This window comes from Eublepharis macularius, chromosome 1 (assembly GCF_028583425.1).
Source record: "Eublepharis macularius isolate TG4126 chromosome 1, MPM_Emac_v1.0, whole genome shotgun sequence".
NCBI classification, from domain to species: Eukaryota; Metazoa; Chordata; class Lepidosauria; order Squamata; family Eublepharidae; genus Eublepharis; species Eublepharis macularius.
Genome location: NC_072790.1, coordinates 117,884,383 through 117,890,382, shown reverse-complemented (window position 1 = coordinate 117,890,382; position 6,000 = coordinate 117,884,383).

Here is a 6,000-nt window from a genome sequence, read left to right as displayed (position 1 = left end):
GCAAGAGCTAGGCAGAGTCAGGACCAGTGATGATCGGGGGGTTGTCACTGGAGCCGGTCTGGGTTGTATTCCAAGGCAGTCTGAGGTCACAAGAGCTGGGGAGAGTCAGGAACAGTGGTGGTGGGGTCAAGGGTGAATCAAGTTATTGCTTCCACAACTGGCCTCTCCCTCTTTTATGCTGAGGTCCTCATCTCCTTTCTGAATTGCATCTGGCCCAGGCATGTGCTCTCCCCATCCCTGATTGGCTCCAGGTGTTTCTGGGCCAGGTGTTTCTGGGCCACTCATACATTTTGCCTCCTTTCTCATAGTTCATGCCAGGCCTTCCTGTACCTCTGCTTCTGCGGCTCTGGCAATGGAGGAGGTGAGGTGGCTAGCGAAGTTCTGTTCAGAGACAGGGAGGTGCAGTGGGTAGCAGAGTGCTGGTTGGAGATGGGGGAGGCACTGAGAGTAGTCAGGGACTGGAGGCACATCCTGGGCTGGGACCAACATGGGGTCATTGTCAGGCAGTGGTCCCCCAGTGGGTAGGGTAGCCATGGCTCTTGGAAGTGGGCTTTCTGGAGATGGCAGTGCATGAGGCCCAGGTGTGGCCTCTTCCTTGTCTCCCGAGCTGTCTTCCTCAACAAGCCTGGCTGGGCCAGGCTGACCCACGACACATTTTTTCACTGCAAATGATATAACAAATAAGGATTTTAAAAAAGCAATTCTGCTCAGCAGTGTGGGGCCTTCCGCTTATAGTTTAATGAGAAATCTGTCACTACCTGGAAACCCAGTGGTAAAACATTTGGAGAGTAAGTAAATTTGTTGAAGAACCACTTCAATCCTGCTCCTAGTGAGATAGTGGAGTGTTTTAAATTTAATTCACAATCCAGAAAGTCTGAGGAGTCTGTAGGGAGTTTGTGGCTGAACTTAGGAAGTCCTCTTTATACTGCAGTTATGGTGCCACATTGACACAGATGTTAAGAGATTGCTTAGTCTGTAGAATAAATTAAGAGAAAATCCAGAGGTGACTACTGTGTGAATCCACCTTGACCTTTGATTCGATTTTGATGTTGGTCCTGGCTATGGCATTTATGACTAAAAATGTACAGGACTTGCAGGCACCACCCCTACACCAGGAGGAAAAGGGGATGCCTGAACACATTTTGAAAGTTGTCAAAGAACCAGAAAAGAAAAAGTTTGGGACAGCTGTTACCATTGGGCTAGATTCCACGCCTCTACAACCTGTAGATTTAAAATTGCAAAATGTTACACTTGTGATCTCATTGGCCATGTTAGAAAAGTCTGTAGAACTATGACACAAAATAATGTGAAACATCGATATTTAACGCATAGGATGTATGCAATAGAAAATGGAAGTTCTGTAAGTGTGGCTGAGGATGTAGCCTATACCATTTACAATCTGACTGGAACAAAAATTCCTAAGGTGGACTCTGTTTGCATTAAATTGGATATAAACAACGAAAATGTATCCTTTGAACTGGACATAAGTTGCAGTGTGACCCTTATGAGTCAAACCTCAATTAAGGTATTATGGCAGGAGGGGAAGGCACCCTTATTGTAGCCTAGTACAATTATATTGAGAACATACACAGGAGAAACACTTAAGTTACTAGATGATGCTGAGGTCACTGTGTCCTACAAACTTTGAGTAAAACCTTTTACCACTGGTAATGGTTTCAGGCAGTGGCCCCAATTTACTAGGAAGGGGGTTGGTAGCTAATTTGAGTTTATGCTTTGATGAACAGTTTCAGGTATTCAACCTGGGATTCAAAAGATTTATGGAACAAAATGACATTCAGCATGTTATGTCCACACCATATCACCCTGCATCAAATGAACTAGCAGAACGTGCACTGCAGTCCTTTAAGGAAAAAGGAAAAAAACGTGAAACCTTACTAAGCACAGTCCTTAACAGCAAAAGTACATCCATATACAACATAAATAGAAAATTTAATGAAATGTACAAATACATTTGTAAGGTAACAGCTTATGTACAATTTATTGTAGCAGTTACAACTTACAACTCATCTGGATTGATGCTTAGTCCCTGTATTGACCAAGCACCTCCTCTTTAAATTGATATATGCCAGTAAACTGTTCATATAAATATTGTTTGTATTATGATGTTCTCTGCGTCTTTTGTATTATTTACAGTAAAGGGCCAGTGCTCAGGCTTCAACCAGAATATCTACAACATATTGCAAAAATCCAATGAGATAGAAATAGTTACAGTGAGGTTGATTAAACTGCTAGTTTATCTCTGGTTCATTCAAAATAGAAAAGTAATTTCTATAGTCCATATTCAAACTATTCCTTGCTGAGGTAAGTTGCCTGATGAAGATTCCACAATGCTTTGTATAAGGCTGGAAGGTGTTGTGATGTATTCTTTTTTCTGACTGACTGTCTAGAATTTTGTTTCAAGAAGTTTCTTTCTCAAAGAATCACATGCAATATTCAGGCATCTCATTCAGGTATACAGACATGGTTTGTTCCTATCAATGAAAAGTGCAGTGTAGTCCTTTAAGGAAAGCATTTCCAGAATACCAGGTGAAAGTCTGAATACGAAGCTTGCTCATTATTTGTTCAATTATAGGATTACACCACATTCTACTACAAATCTATCTCCAGATGAAATGTTGATGGGATGGAAATTGAGGTCCAGTTTTGATTTGTTACATCTGTATCTAACAGGACATATACAACACAAAAACAACAATAGAAACAAGAACATGACAGGTGAGCAAGGGGGGACTTCTTCTGATAGGAGATGCCGTTTACGTTAAAACTTTGGCTCGGGTCCATTGTGAATACCTGCTATAGTACAAACAGTGACAGGCCCAGTGTCCTATTCTGTCACCTTACAGGATGGATGGATTGTGTGAAGACATGTGAATCAATTGAGGAGCTGAGTTGTCTTGCCCTCAACTGTCCCTAACATTGCATCCAAGCAGCAAGCCATAGGCCCAAACTCTCTAGTGTCTCTTTTGGACTTAGGATGTCCAACTACACATCTCTCTGGGAGCCTGGCAACTAACATTGAGAATCTGGACAAAACTGTATCATTCTGTATCTCCCACAATTACAGACCCATTGGGAACACCATCACCTATTCAGACACCAATGCAATGTTCTATGCTTCAGATAGTTGCTCCTATATACTTATGGGATTATGTTGTATAAAGTTCTTCATGTTCTTCTTAGTATTGTTGTTAGGGTATTCTGGTCTGGGAGTTCAGTAAAAACTTGAGGGGGGGGAGCGTTGTATTGTGTACAAGTAGTCTCTAGGGGACATCTTTCTGCTTTGCGTGTTTTTCAGCTTGGCCCTTCAGGGCTCCTGTAGAAAATTGGTGGCTGTTGATACTCAACTGAGAGGCTGATGAGAAAAGCAGGCTGAGTCTGAGTGAAAGCTGAATAAAAACCTATTTATTGTATATAAGGCTGGCGTGTCATGGTGTTCTAGATACAAGAATAAATAGGCTTTTTTTAATCCATTCTGAATTCTCCTCTGATTTTCCTTTTCCATTCCATTTCCCCCCACTGGAATGGAATGCAAAACAGATAATTGGCTCAAAGTAATGAGACCAATTTTGCCAAAACCTCCGTGTATTTTGCCACTCTTCTATGTAAAATAAATAACTCCAGGATATGCAGCATTATTTAGCATTTTTTAAAAAGAGAAAATACATATATAAGATACTGTGGAACATTTCAAAATGACAGACATGTGGGTGGGTACTGGGTAGATAATATACAACAGAAAATGGCTGTAGATAGTGTTATTGCCAAATAACATGTACTTAGTTGAATTTCCTTTGCTTTGTTTTGCTATTTTTAAAAATCATTTTTGGAAGTTGGACAGAAAACTTTCCAAAGTTGTGATTAGTAGTTTGAAGAAAAATCACAAAGGCACCTACAGCACTATCAATGCAAATCTACACAGGTTTGCTTATAAGTAAATCCCAATGTATTCAGTAGGTCTTATTCCCAGGTAAGCAGCATAGGATAACACTGTAATAGTGCCATCTTAAGCAGAGTTACACCTAGAATGGTATAACTCTGCTTAGGATGGCACTATGAAAACTGAAAAGTTGAATGTGAAGTAAAGCTGGATTTTAAAAGTTTGGGGCACCTATTAAATTGTATGGCCTTAGATAAAAGACTGCCACCAACCACCACAAGCCCAAGGCCAAGATTCACTCTGCAAATGCACACCATCCAGACCCAATTCAAACACCACAGGAACATAAACCATATAACTTGCCCAGCTCCATGGATCCCCAAGATGACCAGGTACCCTGGAAGTTTGTCCCTATAGTTCTTTCCTCTCAAAGGGGAAATTGATTGGGGTATTTTTTAAAATGTGTGTATTTTTAAAACTTTGTTAATGATGGGATGTAATTTTTTGGTGTACTTTGTTGCTTTGTTACTTGCCTTGAGTCAAGTAGACAAGGTGGGGTATAAACATTTAAAACAAATACATACATACCCAGATATATCCTCTCAACATTTCTTTGGCCTTACAGGCCAACTCTTCTTCAGCCTTCCAAGACTCCTGTGCCAGCCTATCCTATGCTTGCCTATGGTACATAGACAACAGGTTGCTGGTGACTCATTTTTAGGCCTCCCCTGCACTAAAACAAGCTGTCTTCTCTGTTGCCTCCCTCTGCCAGCTGCTCATGCCCAGTCCTTACTTTCCTTCAGTTCCATTCCTCCACCAATCATCAACTGTTCCCCAATTTTTGACCAATTACTTACTTGTTAGGGGCTGTGGCTTGGTGATGGAGTAGCTGCTTTGTATGTAGAAAGTCCCTGGTTCTACCCCTGGGACTATCCCTGGCATTGCCAGTTAAAAGGACCAGGCAGTAGGTGATGTGAAAGACGTCTACATGAGTTGCTGTCAGTATGAGAAGACAATACTGACCTTGATAGACCAATGGTCTGAATCAGTATTATGTGTTCATGTGTACTCCTCAGACTCACTTTACTTGAGCAGTCTGTCCACCTGCATGCCTATAATTTATTTGGTGTTTTTACAGGCTGCTTCTCCATTTACCAGCTTGAAGTTGCTCACAATGGAAATAAACCAATCACAGAATTACTAAATAGTAAAGAGTCCAGTATCACCTTTACGACTAACCCAACTTATTTGTAGCATAAGCTTTTGAGAACCACAGCTCTTTTCTTCAGATGCAAAAGAGCTGCGGTTCTTGAAAGCTTATGCTACAAATAAGTTGTTTAGTCTTAAAGGTGCTACCGGACTCTTTACTATTTTGCAACTACAGACTAACACAGCTAACTCTTCTGGAGAATTACTAAAAACAACTATAAAATTGCCTTGCCATAATCTCCAGCTTCATCCCTTTGTAATAATATATGGCTCCTCATGCCTTAAGGCACGTTGTGAACTTTCTTTACTGCTGCCTCCTTCAAGAGAGGCTGACACTTTACTGCCATCTACAGGAGGCAGAAGACTTCCCTTAGTGTTACAGAGGCATTACTCTCCATTGCTGCCTACTACATACAGTGCCTGTCTACTGAAGGGATAAAGGACATTGCTGGTCTTCTCAGAGAAGTAGTTTCAGTCTCTTTGACCAAGAAGACCCAGATGTTGAAATCACTCTTGCTGAGATGGATTCAGTGCTCAGAGCCGTCTTGGTGACTGGGCCAATGATAAAAAAATTTCTCTTAACAGTCTCCTAATATTAAATGCAAAAGTAGCTTTCCTACAGTGCATAGCGGACATGGTACCTGGGAGGTGGGTGAAAACTGGAGATATAGTTGAGATATATACTTGAGACAAGAAGAGGACCTTGCATGGGGCACCTCATTCCTCCCCCCACAGTTTTGACTTTCCATTCCCTGAAAGCTCCCATAGCCTCTCCCCTTTTCTTGTGTCCCTTTTTCATTTGTACCCATCAGCCAAACAACCTTTATCTACCCCTTATCGTCAGCTTTCCCTCCTTCCCTAGCAGCCTCTCCCTGGGAAAACTGTGTGGTTCT